General features: G+C 44.6%; 1 long non-coding RNA gene across 1 annotated transcript in view; it reads left to right on the top strand.

The window, feature by feature from the left end:
- The window catches only part of LOC310697721, a 126,935-nt gene extending 108,743 nt beyond the window's left edge, over nucleotides 1-18,192 (top strand). Inside the window, exon 2 of the long non-coding RNA XR_014521161.1 lies at nucleotides 17,593-18,192. This is a non-coding gene — a long non-coding RNA (uncharacterized lncRNA). The remainder of the gene's footprint in view (nucleotides 1-17,592) is intronic.
- The last annotated feature ends 458 nt before the right edge of the window (nucleotides 18,193-18,650 follow it).

Here is an 18,650-nt window from a genome sequence, read left to right as displayed (position 1 = left end):
GAATTCAATTAGGAAAAATGAAAGGATAAAAGGGGTGAAGGTAGGCCAAAATGAATACAAAACCAAAGCTTTCGCTGATGATTTGATCATTACGGTGGAAGACCCGATGACCAGCGTAAAGGAAGTGTTAGAGGAAATTGGTAAATTTGGGGAAGTGGCAGGCTTCACATTAAATAGGAAAAAAACTAAAATTCTAACTAAAAATATGGAGCAATCAATGATTGAAGAGTTCCAACAACAAATGGGAATTGAAGTTGTTAAAAAGGTTAAATATCTCGGAATTTGGATTACACAAAAAAATATTGATCTGTGCCAGAATAATTATGTTATGATATGGAAAGGAATTAAGAAGGACCTGGAAGGATGGGGAAGGTTAAAACTATCCTTTTGGGGTAGAATAGCAATGATCAAGATGCACGTGCTACCCAAATTACTATTTTTATTTCAGACGATCCCAATATTAAGAGGATTTAAAATTTTTAAGGAGTGGCAGAGATCGATTTCAAGATATATCTGGCAGGGCAAAAAACCGAGAATTAAATATAAACTGCTAACGGATGCAAAAGAGAGAGGAGGATTTGCCCTGCCAGACTTGAAGTTGTATTACGAGGCATCATGTCTTTGCTGGGTAAGAGATTGGATAAAGCTCAAAAACACGAAATTATTGGATTTAGAGGGATTCGACAATAGGTTCGGGTGGCACGCTTATTTATGGCAGGAGGGTAAAAAAGGTCATCAATCTTTTGGAAATCATATATTCCGGAAATCGCTAATCGAAGTATGGATCAGATATAAAAATATATTAGAAAGGGGGGTACCACATTGGCTATCCCCTTTAGAGATGATGGGAATTAAGCAACTCAATATGAGAAGTAACTGGGTCACATATGGAGACCTGGTATTCAAAGAAGGGGACAAATGGACAGTTAAACCATATGAACAAGTGAAAGAACATGTATGGGACTGGTTGCACTATTGGCAGATAAGTAATATGTTTAAAAAGGAGGTGAAAGAAAAGGGGTATGAGGAAAAGGATTCGAAGTTCCAAACAGAAATTGTTAATAATGATCGTAAAATCATATCAAAAATGTATAAAATCCTACTAGAATGGCATACGATGGATGAGGAGGTGAAAGAGGTAATGATCCACTGGGCCAGAGATCTAGGGTACAGTATAGAGCTGGAAGAGTGGCAAAAGATATGGAATCAAAATCTGAAATTCACAGCATGCATAACACTAAAAGAAAATGCCATGAAGATGGTATATAGATGGTACTTAACACCGGTTAAATTGGCCAAAATGTATAAGATCTGTAATAATGCTGGAGGTGTAGAGAGAAAGAGGGCACGTTTATGCATATGTGGTGGGAATGCGAGAAAGTGAAGGGTTTCTGGGGAAAAATATATGATGAAGTAAGGAAAATGCTACAATATAGCTTTGTTAAGAAACCAGAGACCTTTCTACTAGGGATAACCAGAAGGGAAATTAAAAGGAAGGATTTCAAATTTTTCCAATATGCAATAACTGCCGCGAGGACGCTGATAGCTCAAAGGTGGAAACAAGAACAAGTACCGACTCTGGACGAATGGCGAAATAAACTAATTGATTATGCGGAATTAGACAAACTAACGGGGAAAATTAGACTTCAAAGAGATCATAAGTTTTTGGAGGATTGGGGAAAATTTAGAGAGTATTTGAAAACTATATGTGAGGAGAATACAACGCTAGTGTGTTTTAAAGAGGCTTTGTGAAAAGTGAGGAATATCGCAAAAATGTAAATAAGGATATAAAGAAATTACTTAAAGGTGATACTATATATTAAGAAATGTGTAAATAGGAGAATTATTATGGATGACTGTCAGAGGAGTGGAGGGAGGTTCAACAAACTAAAATACGTGATGTGGAAAATGGAAAGATGGAAGTTTTTATAGAAAATGTAATAAAAAAATATTTGCAAAAAAAAAAGGAAATCTTTTACCTTTCCTTTGCAGCTGGAGGAATAACATGCGCAAAGTCTGGAGGTGTGTAATTAAACATCCACCTTCAGATAGCACAGTTCTATACAGTCTCCTAGTTAGTCCAATTATTGAACCAGCACTGTCAGATGGCTTCTGCTCCTTGCTGCACCGGGTCTGCTTCTTTGGTATGCGGTCTCACCACTGGACCTTCAGTCCCTTCGAGGTCCTCACCAACAGCACCCTGATTCTCCAGCTTTAGCAATTCGCCATCCGTAAAACACTGGTTCCCATTGAGGCATCAGATCAAGGCCTGCATTTTAAAATGACCTTAAAAGATATATTTGCAATGCTTGTGTGTTTCATGCCAGGCATAAAGCAGCTGACTGGGTGCTTTGGCAGTTGTTTGTCTTCCTGCTCAGAGGCCCCTCTGATTTATAGCAGTAGCAGGAGACACGCTTCTCAAAGTTGTAAAAGGAAATTACAGGCTGGGAGCAAAGGTTACAGTGACCCTACAAATTACAGAATACAATCAAGCTGCAAAAACACTAATTAAGAGTTAAAATAATACCATGTGTCTCCCATTATACTTGAGCCACATCTTCCTAAGGTTAAAGGGCAAGAGCTAATAGAAACAGCAGCTGGCTTGAAAGGGGGGTGTAAATTGAAGAGGTTGCTTTTGAAGCTGTTTCCTTTTTACTTTGAAAAGGCCTTTCCTTCTAAAAATCTATCTATGTTATGTATGAAATATATTGGCTTAAATGTAATTATGCAAAGGATTTAGAAAGTAAGAAATGTTAAATTCTTATGTTAGATTCTTATTTCATTGATGGTGTGTGAGAAGGTGAACCCAAGATCTCTGTTTAAGATAAAAATTAAAACCATTAGCCATCTGTTTTGGAGTGAATAGGGCAATAGGGCAAAGATGATCTGATAATTAAGGTGCCTGGTCGAGGCAAATGTAAGATATATGGCTACTTGTCTGCCATTTAGGGATAGAAGGAAATATAGCTCTTTGTCTCCCATAAAAGATAATAGGAAATGGGTGTATCTTTTATGATTGGTTCTAGCAAACAGCCAATAGGAATTTCAACCAGGCTGATTGGACAGAGGCAGCCAAAGGAGGAGCAAGGGGGCTGGGCTGAGGAAATATAAGTGCTGGCCATCAGGGCTGGAGTGGGCAGAGCTTTGGTAACCATATACCACTGTGTCTCTCATTTATTTGTCTGACAAATAAATTATTATTTTAATTTCTCTATTGCTGCGTTGAATATTTCATTCCAGCTAAGCGTTAACCACAAGCAGGGTGCTACACCATAACCTGACACACAGCGTAAATTAATAATGCAGAGTTTTAAATAATAAAAGCTTTACTGAGATAAAACTAACTTCTTCATAAACAATATGGTTCCAAACAGCTTGACTGAGATTACATACTGACTCTGTTCACAGCTGAGGCAGACAGACTCTCACTGAAATCTTACAGAGAGCAGAAAGTGAAACTGGCTGCTAAGTCACATGTCAGAGTGACTCTGCACTTAGCGTTTAGGCCTGAATAATTTTAGTAGGCCCAAATGATTGTGCAGTCTCAGCACTTCCCAGCCTGCTTTGCTGCTTCTGCTCTCATGTGTCTTTGTCACATGACACAATCAAGGGTGGATCACAAGCTTAACATGAGTCAACAGTGTGATGCAGCAGCAACAACAAAAAAGCTAACGCTGTTCTAGGCTGCATCAACAGAAGTATAGTGTCCAGATCAAGGGAAGTAATAGTTCCTTGCTATTCTGCCTTGGTCAGACCACACCTGGAATACTGTACAATTCTGGCCACCACAATTTAAGAAGGATGTTGACAAGCTGGAACATGTGCCAAGGAGGGCAACCAAGATGATCAGGGGTCTAAAAACCAAGTCTTATGAGGAACGGTTGAAGGAGCTGGGTATGTCTAGCCTGGAAAAGAAGAGATTTAGAACAGATATGATAGCCATCTTCAAATATCTCAAGGACTGTCACATGGAAGATGGAGCAAGGTTGCTTTCTCTTGTTCTGGGGGTAGGACTCAAACCAATGGCTTCAAGGTACATGAAAGGAGATTCAGACTAAACCTCAGGAAGAATTTGCTGACAGTAAGAGCTGTTTAGACAGTGGGACAGCCTGCTTTGGGAGGTATGTGGGCTCTCCTTCCTTGGAGATTTTTAAGTAGAGGTTGGGTGGCCATCTGTCATGGATGCTTTAGTTGGGATTCCTGCATTGCAGGGGGTTGGACTAGATGACCCTTCAGGTCCCTTCTAATTCTATGAAATCCCCATCCTATACAGATTCCCAGCCACCAAAATATACAGTATATTGTCAGCACCATTAAAATAAATAAATAAATCAGGAAAGTTATTGGTCTACTTTTCTGATGGGTCTGTTGGTATTCTAAATTTGCTTTTAACAGTCCTATTCTTAACAAAACAAATAACAGAAAGGGCTTATAGGAGAACCATGGTGAATATGGCACTCTTCATATGTTTTGAACAACTCCCAGCAGGTCCAGTCAACATGATGGGCCGTATGGCAGTTGCACTCTGAGACATTTGGAGGACACAAACTTGGTGAAAGCTGCTGCACAGTGAGGCCTCAGCTCAAAAGAGCATCCCTTCTCTGTCAGAGCCAAGGTGTATCTAGTTCAGCACCCTGCTTCCGTCAAGGAACCTGACCCCCCCCCCCCTGGATGTTCTTAAGTGGCTCTCCAGCAGTTGGTATTCAGAGGTAGACTGCTCCTTCAACATGAAGTTCTATTTGGCTATTCAAACCACTGACGATTGATAGACTCAACCACAGCCAGGTTCTCAAGAAGGCTTCGCCAACCTGGTATAGCCCAAAACATCTGGGGGGGCACTATGTTGGCAACGGTCCAGCACAGGGTGTATGTGAAAAAATGGCATTATTGCACTTTGAATGGGAAAAAACTAGGAGAAAAGAGGGAAAATATTTCCAAATGGCACCTTTAACCCAAAAGAGCATAAGGGAATGCAGGCAGGACGTTTTCGTAAGATCAGCCATATCAATGGAACAATGGAAAATATGCAGCTTTCAGAACTTTTAAGTTTAGAGAAAAAGCAAGATAGAGGCAATGGAACCAAAGGTTATAAAACCCTGCAATGCTTGCAGAAAGTGGGTAGGAAAAAATGTTTTTCTCCCTCTCTCACAACACCAGAACTCATGCAGGAAGATTTAGAGCAGATAAAAAAGTACTTACAGAAGAAAGTAAGAAGAGTCTACTGGATCTGGCCAATGGCCCCTCTACTCCATCATCCTGTTCACAGTGGTCACCCAGATGCTCATTAAGGGAAACCCACAAACAGGACAGGAGTACAAGAGCAACTCTCCCCTCCTGTGGTTTGCAGCAGCTGGGATTCAGAAGCACTCTTGTCCTGCCCATGCAAGCAGTGGAGACAGGGCAGCTTGCAGTGCTGACGGGCAGGGAGACTTCTTCCCTGTGCATTAGCTCTGCCCATCCAAAGAGCAGCCCTGTGTCTTTGGCTGACATCTTGGTGGTCACGGTGGGAACAGAATGCTGAGCTAGATGGTCCCCCTTTGGCCTGGTGCAGAAGGCTCCTCTTACATTCCTATATGCTGCTGGTGAAGACAAGTTGCACGTGTTGTCTCAGAACATGGTCACTCCAACCCTTCAAGGGAGGAAGAAATATAATGCCAGGTGAAAACTCAAGCCATCTTAGTCAGCTCAACAGAAAAGTCCGGGCAGGAGAGTTCTCAATCCCCAGTTCAGCCATGGAGAGCCCAGCAGCAGCCAGATATTGAGAGCCATACCACCCAGAAGCACATGCCAGCTTTCATCCTGTGCACATTTGACAAGGCAGTATATCCCACTGAGCACTGCAGGACTCAATTCCAAGTAAGCATATGCAGGATATGGACTCGACAGCATAGCTCCACTTCAGAAAGTCTCTCTCCAGGGTCAGGCAGGCTGCTGCACTTCAAGGACGTTGCAACCGTTGTGAAGGTGGATGAAGGCTGCAGCAGATAGGATCCACCAGTTCGTCGTGACTACTCATGCCATCAGAACAGAGCCCTACTGCGAAGACTGTGCGTTGGTCAGCATGCACTGATCTACACACATAAAACAAATTCACGCACAGGCGTCTTCCAAAAACCCAACCCAACCCCCCCAAACCCTCCCCCCCCCCCATGGCGATCACTAAATGGCTACGGAGGCAGGAATGTGAAATCTAGAAGCCCCTAGTCATGAACCAACACATGGGCGGTCAGTTGTTCTGACTCAAGGAATGAGGCAGTTGAGCAGCTCAGCAGCTGTATCCATGACTGAGCAGCCCTTTTTAGGATCCACTCTGCTCTGCTCACCCCAAAAAGGGGGAGGGGCTGGAAACGGTGCCCTAAACATAGTCTGCCTCCCTTGAGCTTTGGAACATGGAATATATGGACTTTGTCAGATAACACTGACAGCGAACGTCCTAAACGCAGAACTGCCATCATTGCAACAGAGCTGCAACGTTTTAACATCAATATTGCAGCGCTTCAAGACTCTTGTAGAGCAGGCGAAGGACAACTGAAGGAAGAAAAAGGAGGCTGCACATTCTTCTGGAAAGGTCTATCTGAACAAGAACATTGAATACATGGGGCAGGCTTCGCTATGAAAAACAACCTTGTGAAGCTCCTGTCCCTACTGGCATTAATGAGCGACTCTCAACCCTTCGAATAAAGCTCACAAAAAACCAACAGGCTACTATTATAAGCGCTTATGCACCAACACTGGATGCCGATGAAGACATTAAAGAAAAAAATTACTCTCAGCTGGATACCATCCTATCAGAGACGCCTTAGGAAGATAAAATTATCCTCCTGGGTGATTTTAATGGAAGAGTTGAGCGACATTTCAATCTGTGGCCTGGGACTATTGGGAAAGAAGGAGTCAGCAACAGCAACCAGAATGGAATCTTACTTTTGACGATATGTGCATGCAGCACGTTGTTGTTGCTTAGTCGTTTAGTCGTCTCCGACTCTTCGTGACCCCATGGACCAGAGCACACCAGGCACTCCTGTCTTCCACTGCCTCCCGCAGTTTGGTCAGACTCATGTTTTTAGCTTCGAGAACACTGTCCAACCATCTTGTCCTCTGTCGTCCCCTTCTTCTTGTGCCCTCAATCTTTCCCAACATCAGGGTCTTTTCCAGGGAGTCTTCTCTTCTCATGAGGTGGCCAAAGTATTGGAGCTTCAGCTTCACGATCTGTCCTTCCAGTGAGCACTCAGGGCTGATTTCCTTAAGTATGGATACTTTTGATCTTCTTGCAGTCCATGGGACTCTCAAGAGTCTCCTCCAGCACCATAATTCAAAAGCATCATTTCTTCAGCGATCAGCCTTCTTTATGGTCCAGCTCTCACTTTCATACATCACTACTGGGAAAACCATGGCTTTAACTATACGGACCTTTGTTGGTAAGGCGATGTCTCTGCTTTTTAAGATGCTGTCTAAGTTTCCCATCGCCTTTCTCCCAAGGAGCAGGCGTCTTTTAATTTCGTGACTGCTGTCACCATCTGCAGTGATCAGGGAGCCCAAGAAAGTAAAATCTCCCACTGCCTCCATTTCTTCCCCTTCTATTTGCCAGGAGGTGATGGGACCAGTGGCCATGATCTTCGTTTTTTTGATGTTGAGCTTCAGACCATATTTTGCGCTCTCCTCTTTCACCCTCATTAAAAGGTTCTTTAATTCCTCCTCACTTTCTGCCATCAAGGTTGTGTCATCTGCATATCTGAGGTTGTTGATATTTCTTCCGGCAATCTTAATTCCGGCTTGGGATTCATCCAGCCCAGCCTTTCGCATGATGAATTCTGCTTATAAGTTAAATAAGCAGGGAGACAATATACAGCCTTGCCGTGCTCCTTTCCCAATTTTGAACCAATCAGTTGTTCCATATCCAGTTCTAACTGTAGCTTCTTGTCCCACATAGAGATTTGCGTGGCAAGTTCCCTCCCCCAATGAAATGAAGACACAGGACACGTTAGTTAAGGTTAATGGGCGTAAATGGCCACAACTTTATTGATTACAGAATTGAAGGTATTGGCCTTAGGCATTGGTCCCTATCACTACCCGGCATGGGAACCGGAAAGGGTTGAACACAAACCGTGGGTGTCCTGCTGAAGTACGCCAGCTAGGACCCCCACGGGTGTCACCGCTCGTGGGCGTGCCGGCGGCCCTCACCTTACTAGGTCTCGGACAAGGCAAACGCCCCCGGAGTCCTCTACCGGACTACCCTTTTCTTGGGGGAAGGTGATGGCGTGACCTTCCCCCCCATCCATTTGCATAACAATAGACCCCTGCCAATGCCTAACCGCCAAACCGCGAAAGTTGTGACGATTTGCTACGAGGTAGGCGAAAAAACCAAAAGGCTGAAAAGTTGCCAACTTGGAAAAATTCCTACCAGGCCCCTTGCGGCGACCAACCGAAGTCCATAGCAAGGTCAAGACTGCCTAACCTAAGGGTGGGTGGGCTGGGAAAACTTCTCTGCTGCCGAGGAGTGAAGAGGGAGATCCCGGGGCGTGCCTGGCCTTAAATAGCCCAGGCCACGCCTCCCCGGCCCGCCGATTGGCGGACAGGGGAAGGCGGAGAGGCACGCCCCCGGGGATTCCCTGGCTCTCGCGGGGCTAAACTCCAGCCCCGCACTTGTGGGAGGGGCCAGCCCGCAACACCCTCTCCTCCCGAGGCTCGGAAATGGCTTTCTCAGGAGACAGATGAGGTGATCAGGCACTCCCATTTCTTTATAAAAACTTGCCATAGTTTGCTGTGGTTGACACAGTCAAAGGCTTTTGCATAGTCAATGAAGCAGAAGTAGATGTCTTTCTGGGACTCTCTAGCTTTCTCCATAATCCAGCGCATGTTTGCAATTTGGTCTCTGGTTCCTCTGCCCCTTCGAAATCCAGCTTGCACTTCTGGGAGTTCTCGGTCCACATACTGCTTAAGCCTGCCTTGAATTTTAAGCATAACCTTGCTAGTGTGTGAAATGAGTGCAATTGTGCGGTAGTTGGAGCATTCTTTGGCACTGCCCATCTTTGGGATTGGGATGTAGACTGATCTTCTCCAATCCTCTGGCCACTGCTGAGTTTTCCAAATTTGCTGGCATATTGAGTGTAGCACCTTAACAGCATCATCTTTTTAAAATTTTAACTAGTTCAGCTGGAATATCATCACTTCCACTGGCCTTGTTATTAGCAGTGCTTTCTAAGGCCCATTTGACTTCACTCTCCAGGATGTCTGGCTCAAGGTCAGTGTCAGGGAACTGCCATCGGAGCCAGAGGGAGAGGGAGGAGTCCAGAGGGATTCCGGAGAGCGTCCCGGGAGGGAGAGAAGCAGCCCATCTTCTGGGGAAGGAAATCAGCGTAGCACCAGTGGAGAAGGGGGGCAGATGGGGGAATCGGCGAGGTGGCTCCATGACTCTTCGCCGGAGACCAGCGGGGAGAGCACTGGTCCTCCGCTGCCCACACCCTCCTTGCGCAGAAGGCTTCCGCGCAGGGAGAGTAGGCGGTGACTAGGCGTCAAAGAACTTTTATGCTGGAAGAAGTTCAAGAAACGCTCACTGGCGGATTCTGCCAGCGATTGAGACAGCCACGGGTGAATGGCTGTCCGGATAGTGAGAGTTCACCCAGGTAACCCAGCCAGTGGTGGTGCCGATTTACGCACGAGCAACCCCTAGAACCATTACAGTCAGCAACCACACTACTGAAGAAGATTTATTGCTCAGATAAATCCTGGCGTCCGGCGCTCTACCTCTGCGCAGCTCCTGCTGCCAGGCCTCGGCATTCTTCAAGCTCCGCATTCCAATGCTCTGAGCAAAAGCAGAGTTCAGCAGCAGCGGTCAGAGAAAGCTGTAAGCTCCAGTGCTTACTCCAGTGTGCTTAAATAAAGTCCACTCAGGATATTAGCAGCTAGAAGCAGTTTTTTATTTACAGCAAACTATCCATTGTCGAACAGCATCGTGAAAACACGTCCACTCTCCTCAAAAGCGAAAGTAGAGAGAAAGAACAAAGGGTTCAGACTCTCAGATATGACGCAGAATCTCCCCCCTCCCCATAGTAGGCAGGGCGTACACTCTGAGCTGTTTAACCCTGTAAGCTCAGGTTCTCCATATCTTTCTGGTATAATTTCTCTGTGTATTCTTGCCACCTCTTCTTGATGTCTTCTGCTTCTGTTAGGTCCTTTCCACTTTTGTCTTTTATTATGGAAATCTTTGTACGAAATGTTCCCTTCATATCTCCAATTTTCTTGAACAGATCTCTGTTTTTTCCCATTCTATTGTTTTCCTCTATTTCTTTGCATTGGTCGTTTAAGAAGGCCTTCTTGTCTCTCCTTGCTATTTTTTGGAAATCTGCATTCAATTTCCTGTATCTTTCACTATCTCCCTCGCATTTTGCTTGCCTTCTCTCCCCCGCTATTTGTAAGGCCTCGTTGGACAGTCACTTTGCTTTCTTGCATTTCCTTTTCATTGGGATGGTTTTAGTTGCTGCCTCCTGTATAATGTTGCGAGCCTCCATCTTCAGGCACTCTGTCCACCAAATCTAAATCCTTAAACCTGTTCCTCACTTCCACTGTGTATTCATAAGGGATTTGACTTAGATTGTATCTTACTGGCCCAGTGGTTTTCCTACTTTCTTCAGTTTAAGCTTGAATTTTGCTATAAGAACCTGATGATCTGAGCCACAGTCAGCTCCAGGTCTTGTTTTTGCTGACTGCTGACTGTATAGAGCTTCTCCATCTTTGGCTGCAGAGAATATAATCAATCTGATTTCGATGCTGCCCATCTGGTGATGTCCATGTGTAGAGTCGTCTCTTGTGTTGTTGGAAAAGAGTGTTTGTGAAATGTTGTTTCTGTTCCAGACAATTCCGATAATAAGAGGTTTAAGACAATTCAAAGAGTGGCAAAAAACCCTCTTGCGTTTTATATGGCAAGGGAAAAGACCAAGAATTAAATTTAAAATATTGACAGATAAGAAGGAAAGAGGGGGGTTTGCAGTACCTGATCTGAAACTCTATTATGAAGCGGCATGTTTATGTTGGACAAAGGATTGGATAATTCACGAGAACCTAGACTTGTTAGATTTGGAGGGGTTCAACAATAGATTTGGATGGCACTCTTATCTTTGGTGTGGTAAGGCAAAAGTGCATAAGGGGTTTACAAATCATGTGATAAGAGGTGCCTTATTTGAAGTCTGGGAAAGAAACAAGAATTTGTTGGAAAGGAAAACACCATGGTGGCTGTCGCCAAACTGAACATACTAGGGAGAGGGGCCACATATGAGAAAATTTTGATGAAGGCTGAAAAAGGTTGGAAATTAAAGCCCTATGACTGTATTGCTGAAAAATTGACAGGATGGTTGCAATACCATCAAGTCAATGATGTCTTTAAAGAGGATAAAAAAATAGGAATTGAGGACAAAAAATAGAAATTTCAAATAGATATTTTAGAGAGTAAATCCAAGCTATTATCAAAAATGTACAATCTCTTACTAGAATGGAACACAAAAGATGAATTTATAAAAGAGGCTATGATAAAATGGGCTATTGATTTAGGACATAACAGAATATGATGTATGGGCCAAACTCTGGAATGAGAGCATAAAATTCATTGCTTGTTCTGCCTTAAAAGAAAATGTTATGAAGATGGTTTATCATTGGTATCTCACTCCCACCAAATTGGCAAAAATGTATAGAACAAGTAGTAAAACCTGCTGGAAGTGCAAGGAAAAGACGGCGATTTCTATCACATGTGGTGGTCTTGCAATAAAATAAAAGAGTTTTGGGATGCGGTTTACAACGAGTTAAAAAAGATGTTTAAGTACAGTTTCCCCAAAAAGCCGGAAGAATTTTTGCTAGGTTTGGTGGGAGAAGGGATTAAAAAGATAGATCAAAGATTATATTTATATGCAACAACTGCAGCCAGAGCTCTGATAGCTCTAAAGTGGAAGCAACAGGAGATGCCAACGATAAGAGAATGGCAGATAAAGTTGGTTGAGTATGCTGAGATGGCTAAATTGACACACAGAATTCGCAATCAGGAGGAGACAAAGTACCAAAAAGAATGGAGTAAATTTATGGTTTATATAAGTGAGAATTGTACAAATATGAAAACGTTGGCAGGATTGAAATAATTCTCATGTCATGGTATAATTTATAATTAAAGAATCTGTAAACTATAGAATGGAATAGGAAAACTGGTGGAAGGGAAGGACAGAAGCTAATGGATCTATGAAACACAAAGTAGGATACATGTACCAAGATGTGATGTTTGGGTGGTGGGTGGTGGGGGTTGGTTGGTAAATTTCAATAAAAATCATATTAAAAAAAAAGGAAAAGAGTGTTTGTGATGACCAGCTTGTTCTCTTGGCAGAACTCTGTTAGCCTTTGCCCTGCTTCGTTTTGATCTCCAAGGCCAAACTTGCCAGTTGTTCCTTTTAACTCTTGACTCCCTACTTTAGCATTCCAATCCCCTATAATGAGAAGAACACCCTTCTTTGGTGTCATTTCTAGAAGGTGTTGTAAGTCTTCATAGAATTGGTCAATTTCAGTTTCTTCAGCACCAGTGCTTGGTGCATAAACTTGGATTACTGTGATGTTAAAAGGTCTGCCTTGGATTCGTATCGAGATCATTCTATCATTTTTTGAGATTGCATCACAGTACAGCTTTCGCTACTCTTTTGTTGACTATGAGGGCCACTCCATTTCTTTTACGGGATTCTTTGCCCACAGTAGTAGATGTGATGGTCATCCGAACTGAATTCGCCCATTCCCGTCCATTTTAGTTCACTGATGCCCAGGATGTCAATATTCTTGCCATCTCATTTTTGACCACATCCAACTTACCCAGGTTCATGGTTCTTACATTCCAGGTTCCTATGCAATATTTTTCTTTACAGCATTGGACTTTCCTTTCGCTTCCACACAACCTTGTTATTACCAAAACACTCTTTTGACAGAAAAATAAATTTAAAACTTCATGGAGGCTTCCTCGGTCAAACCACTGGCACCTCTTAGACTAGATAGATAGATAGTTTATTATGGCCATAGGCCCATATTCAATACATCATACAGCAACACAGGTATAACAAGATAAAATTAATCAATTAAATTACGTTTAAATCAAATACATCTCAAACCATAAGTTTCTAAATTCCATTAAAATAAGAACAATATAGCACTTAAAATATCAAATTATCAGTATAAATCAATATTATTTAGGCAGAATCAATAATCATAGAGTAATCCATTTTTCCTTTTATAGGCTAATACTGTTATCAGAAATCTGGCAACAGAAAGGGACCTACTCGGATCAGAATCTTGCAATAAATGAATTAGCTGTGTTTCCAAGGAGTCACCTGAGATGTCCAATAATAAAGGGGACAAAAATCTGATCCGAGAAACTGAATGTAGTGAACAACAGAATAGTATATGTTGTAAAGATTCTATAGATCTATTATCGCATACACACACCGCTGAGATCCGACCATTGGAAAATCTATTATTCAAGACATTGGAAGGAAAGGCATTAAATCTTGCCTTAATAAAGGCATATCTGTGGGCCGCTACAGACAAAGAGGTCAAATAAGATGGTATCTGCTGTGAGGGCACTATGCCAAGATTTAATGGTGAGCAAGTGCCACTACCCAAAATGGTGTTTTGTTGTAGGTCAATCTCCTCAAGTTTTTGAGTGAGGATTTTTTTTGCTGTGGCTAGGTCCAATTCCGATAATTCTGATGGAGACAATCCATAGGTCACTACTTTAGAATGGATCTCTTTTGCCCCTAGGACAGGAAAATTATCTCTCCAGAGGCATTGGATCAAATACAGATTCGGGAGCCTATGCCTTAAGGAAAACCAGTAACAAAGGCTGCGCCTCCAAAGAGTATTTTCTAAAGATGTAGTTTTTAATTCTAAGCAAATAGCTGCGTTACTAACGCACTGAGGAAGTTTTAGCAGTCGTCTTAGAAATTGATTTTGAATTACCTCCAAGGGCATCAAGTTTACTGCGGTCCCCCATAAAGGAACAGCATATGTCAATGTTGCAATTACTTTAGCTTTAAATACTTTCAGGGCAGATGGAACATGAAGAGCCCCGTCCGGAAAAACAACAACGCAAAAGTGCAAAGGATAGGGCCTTGGCCTTGTTTAAAATATGTGCAATATGGGACTTCCAACCCAGATTATATTGGAGAAAGACTCCCAGGTATTGAAATTTATAGACCTGTTCCATAGGTTTTCCATCTAATTGCCACTTATAGGATTTCCGACTTTTTGAGAAGATTAGTACTTTTGATTTAGATTGATTTATAGTGAGGGGATTTGTTTTACAATATGAAACAAAGAATTTTAATGCTCTCCTGAGGCCAATTCTTGAGAAGGATAAAATCACAGCATCATCAGCATAGAGTAATAGTGGGCAATGATAGTTTTCGAGGCGGGGGGCATGGGTGATTTCCTGAGATTCAGCCAATGGTATCCTCATGTCACTAATGAATAAATTGAAAAGAAAAGGAGCTAGGATACATCCTTGCCGGACTCCTCTGTTGATGGGCACAGAGTTTGTGAGATCGCCGGCTGGGGTTATTCTCACCCTAGCAGCCGACCCCTCATGCAGCTGGATTATTAACCATAAAAGTCTTCTATCAATTCCCCATCGGGTCAACTTTTCCCAGAGCAACCTTCTGGGGATGCTGTCAAATGCAGCCTTAAGGTCGATAAAAGCCGCACAAAGTTGGCCCCGGTTTGAAGAGGAGTATTTCCGGGCTAGATTGTGCAAGACTAAAACATGGTCTGTAGTTGACTGGTTCGGTCTGAATCCTGCTTGCTCGGGGCCTATCAGTTTCTTTTCTTCTGCCCATTGGGTAAGTCTATTCAGCAGAAAACGTGCATATATCTTTCCAACTATTGACAGTAAACTAATATTCCTATAATTCTCCGGATCGTCTGGGGAGCCTTTTTTATATATTGGAATTATAATAGCGTCCTTCCATATTTTTGGCACCCTTCCAGTTGTATTAATAGCATCAAAAGTAACAGCCAGGATTTTTGCCCACCAGTCGGAATGTAGTTTTATGGCTTCCGCCGGGACCAAATCTGGCCCAGGGGCTTTGCCGATTTTAAGTTTAGAGATTAAATTCAAAATTTCATCGGGGTCTGTAGGAGGCCAGATGGGGAGATGGTCAAATACATCATCAAGAGCGTTGGTATTGGAATCTGGTGACACAAAATATTTCCTTAAAAAGGATTCCCAGACCGGGGCAGGAATTATTGTTAAGGGATATCTCCTTGATCTTCTGTTAACCAGTTGCCAAAATTGCCGTGAGTTACATGAACTAGAGGCGACTATTAGCGCCTGCCAGCGATTATGTTGCCACTCTTGCCTAGCCATTCTCTGGGCTTGCTTATATGCTGTTTTTGCTTGCTGGTAATTCCTAGGTAATACTAAGGCACCAGAAGATTTATATTCATTGTAAATGGCACAGAGATGTCATCTAGCTTGTTTGCATTTTAAATTAAACCAGGGGGCACCGGTCTTAAAATGGGCCCAATTTACTTGGATGGCTGTGTGGGAGTTGGAACTTAACTGGTTAAGTTGTTCCCATGGTGCCTCAGCATTCTGACGTCAGCTTTCGAAGCTGGGAGGAGTTTGGGAGGAGTTAGTCAGTCCCACTCTGTGTTCCGTGGGGAAAAGACGTAGCCTGTAATGGCGGAGAGGAGCCCAGGAAATCCCTGGGGGAAATGTTGGAATAAATGCTGTAAATAGACGAACTGGACTCTGTGTGTTTGTCTGGAAGCTGAATCAAGCTGGTGACAGTTCTACACCGCTGTGTGAAACTCTGCTGAGCCGTGACTGAGTGGCGCAGCTGAGGGAAGCGCGCCGGACCGGGCAGCCATAAATCGCTAATTGAGGTTCGTAAATCAATTAGCGGGGGTCACGGCTAATAACCAAAAGTCACAGGTTATGGATCCTAAATCATCGCTTGTAAAACTGTCACGGAAGATACTGCCGGAATGCGTTTGAAGTTCGGCAGGAGATGGTGGTTGGTTTTTGCCTGGTGTTAAGAGGCAAGGAGAGCTGCGGAGCTAAAAAAGCGGCTGGCTGAAAAACGCAGAGGACTGCTGTGGAGCCAAGGAGCTGAGAGCAGCAGGGAATCGTTTCTCCGGATGGGTGCTGGATGAGCTGGTGTTCTTGTGAGTACAGCTTGGGGCCCCTTGGGAGAACGGAAGAGGATGGCAGGCTGCCAGGTCTTGGAGGACTGTGGGAGGCTCACTTTAAGAAGTTGGGCAACCTGGCTGCTGATCTGAAGTCTACTGTTCTGGGTGCCAGGAAGCCAGAGGCCGTTCAGCGCTCCAGGGTGTTTGTGAGGCTGAAGGCGGAAAGCAAGGGCCGGGAGATGGCTGCTTCAGAACAGAAAGACAAGATGGCGCTGATCACCTACGTGAGAGCCGGTGCACAGCTGGGAAAGGCTGTGGGCCCCAGAGGGGGGGCAAAGGGACTATTGGCACTTGGAAATGTACTGCTGTGTTTGCTGTGAAGCTTCAGCAGGAGGCCAGAGCCCTGGAGAAGGAATACAAAAGCCTAAAGATGGCTGGAGCCCCTGTCCCTGATGCTTTAGCCACAAGGAGTGCTGCTGAGCAGGTCGGGGGGGGCGGAAGGTTTCCAAAGGCACGTTTAAAGTTTTCCACTATACGTGCTGGAATGAAGTGGAGGTTCAGAGGGGGCGAAGCTGGCAAGGAGTGCTTTTCCGGAAGAAAGAGAAGGAGGCCAGCTGGGAGGAGCCCCGGAGCAGTGTTTTTCCACTGGAGTTCGTCATTGCTACAGGCTTCAAGGCCAGCCATCTGCTGCAGCGGGAGATACGTGCTGCAGAGTTGTCTGGGAACTCTGAGATAAGTCCAGTCTTCAGAGCAACGCAGGATGTTGCGGTTTTCGGACGCTGCCAAGGACTGAGGCAGCGGGACGTTTGTTGCTTCTATGGCAACTGTGAAAAACAACTCCAGCCAGGACACGATGACACGCTGGGTGTTTTGGTTTCTGCTATCAGGCAGCACCTGATAGGCAAACTGCGGAACTGCAGGGCTGTTTTCAACAGGAACAATTGTTTTATTCGTAGACGGAGCACAAAAAGGCAGTCTGTGGTGTGGCTAACGTGTTTTTTCTCTCCTTCACAGGAGGAGCTAGAGATCTGCGTTGTGCCGGGACTGAATAGTTGTCGGTTATCTGTATCTGCTCTAACGAAGCAGGGGTTCAAAAATGTGCTTTGAAAATGACACCTGTTCCATTTTCAGAGGGGGGCGACAACGGGTCAACATGGCGAAGAGCAAGAACAATTTCTTTGTTCTGGAGTCACCTATGGAGGGTGGTGGGAATGCTGAAAAAGCACAGGCGCAGTGTGCTAAGGTTCCCAAAGATGTGCAAAAGTTGCACAGGTGCACAAAAGGGTGTAAAATCACACAATGTGGGAGGAGGTCCCAAGGGTGCAGGGCATGCAAAGGTGCAAAGGTGCTTGGTTTTCCCGGGTTTGGGAGAGTAACCAAAGAGCCCTTTGAGCTTGTTCACACAGATCTGTCAGGACCCAGGAGGTCTGAGAGTCTGGGTGGGGCCAGGTATGTGCTGTCACTGACAGGTGACCACAGCCAGGTTGGCTGGAGTTTCTCTCTCAAATCACAGGGGGAGGTGGCGCAACTGATCCAGGATTGGGTTGCGGAGGTGGAACGAAGGTTCTCCACCAGGGTGCAAGGGTTCAAGAGCGACCGAGGGTCACAGTTTACTGGGTCTGCTCTGGAGGAATTTTTCAAGGAAAAGGAAATACGTCACCAGGTGACGGGTGCAAAGTCTTCTCAAGGGAGAAGGGAGGCTGTGGCTGAACCCAGTGATGGGGATAAGGTCCAGAATCAGGGTTCAGATCCCGGTGATGGGGACCAGGTCCAGGGTCAGGGTTCAGGGCAGGTTTGGGCATCTCCAAGGGTTGTGAAAGGAGTGTCCAGGTGTGAGGCTTCATCTCCGGTAATGGAGAAAGCTCACGGAAGGGTTGTCAAGTCAGAGGGGGAAGAGTCTGACGGAGAAGACACAACTGCTGGCCCTAATGGGTCAGTAGGGTATCAGGTCACAGGTGCGTGGAAAAGTGTCGCACAGTGTGATTCTGGGAGTGTTGAAGGGGTTCAACAGGTGCCTGGGAAAGATGCCGGAAAGGGGCACAAGGCAAAGGGGAAGGTGTTGAACTCAGAGGGTCTTGTCAGAATGTGATGCAAGAGGGGGTGTGGGAGTTGGAACTTAACTGGTTAAGTTGTTCCCATGGTGCCTCAGCATTCTGACGTCAGCTTTCGAAGCTGGGAGGAGTTTGGGAGGAGTTAGTCAGTCCCACTCTGTGTTCCGTGGGGAAAAGACGTAGCCTGTAATGGCGGAGAGGAGCCCAGGAAATCCCTGGGGGAAATGTTGGAATAAATGCTGTAAATAGACGAACTGGACTCTGTGTGTTTGTCTGGAAGCTGAATCAAGCTGGTGACAGTTCTACACCGCTGTGTGAAACTCTGCTGAGCCGTGACTGAGTGGCGCAGCTGAGGGAAGCGCGCCGGACCGGGCAGCCATAAATCGCTAATCGAGGTTCGTAAATCAATTAGCGGGGGTCACGGCTAATAACCAAAAGTCACAGGCTGGTACTGCA

Source organism: Podarcis liolepis (assembly GCF_965112155.1).
Source record: "Podarcis liolepis genome assembly, chromosome: W".
Taxonomy (NCBI): Eukaryota; Metazoa; Chordata; class Lepidosauria; order Squamata; family Lacertidae; genus Podarcis; species Podarcis liolepis.
Note: the sequence above shows the minus strand (reverse complement) of the source record. Positions and strands in the feature narration are given on the sequence as shown.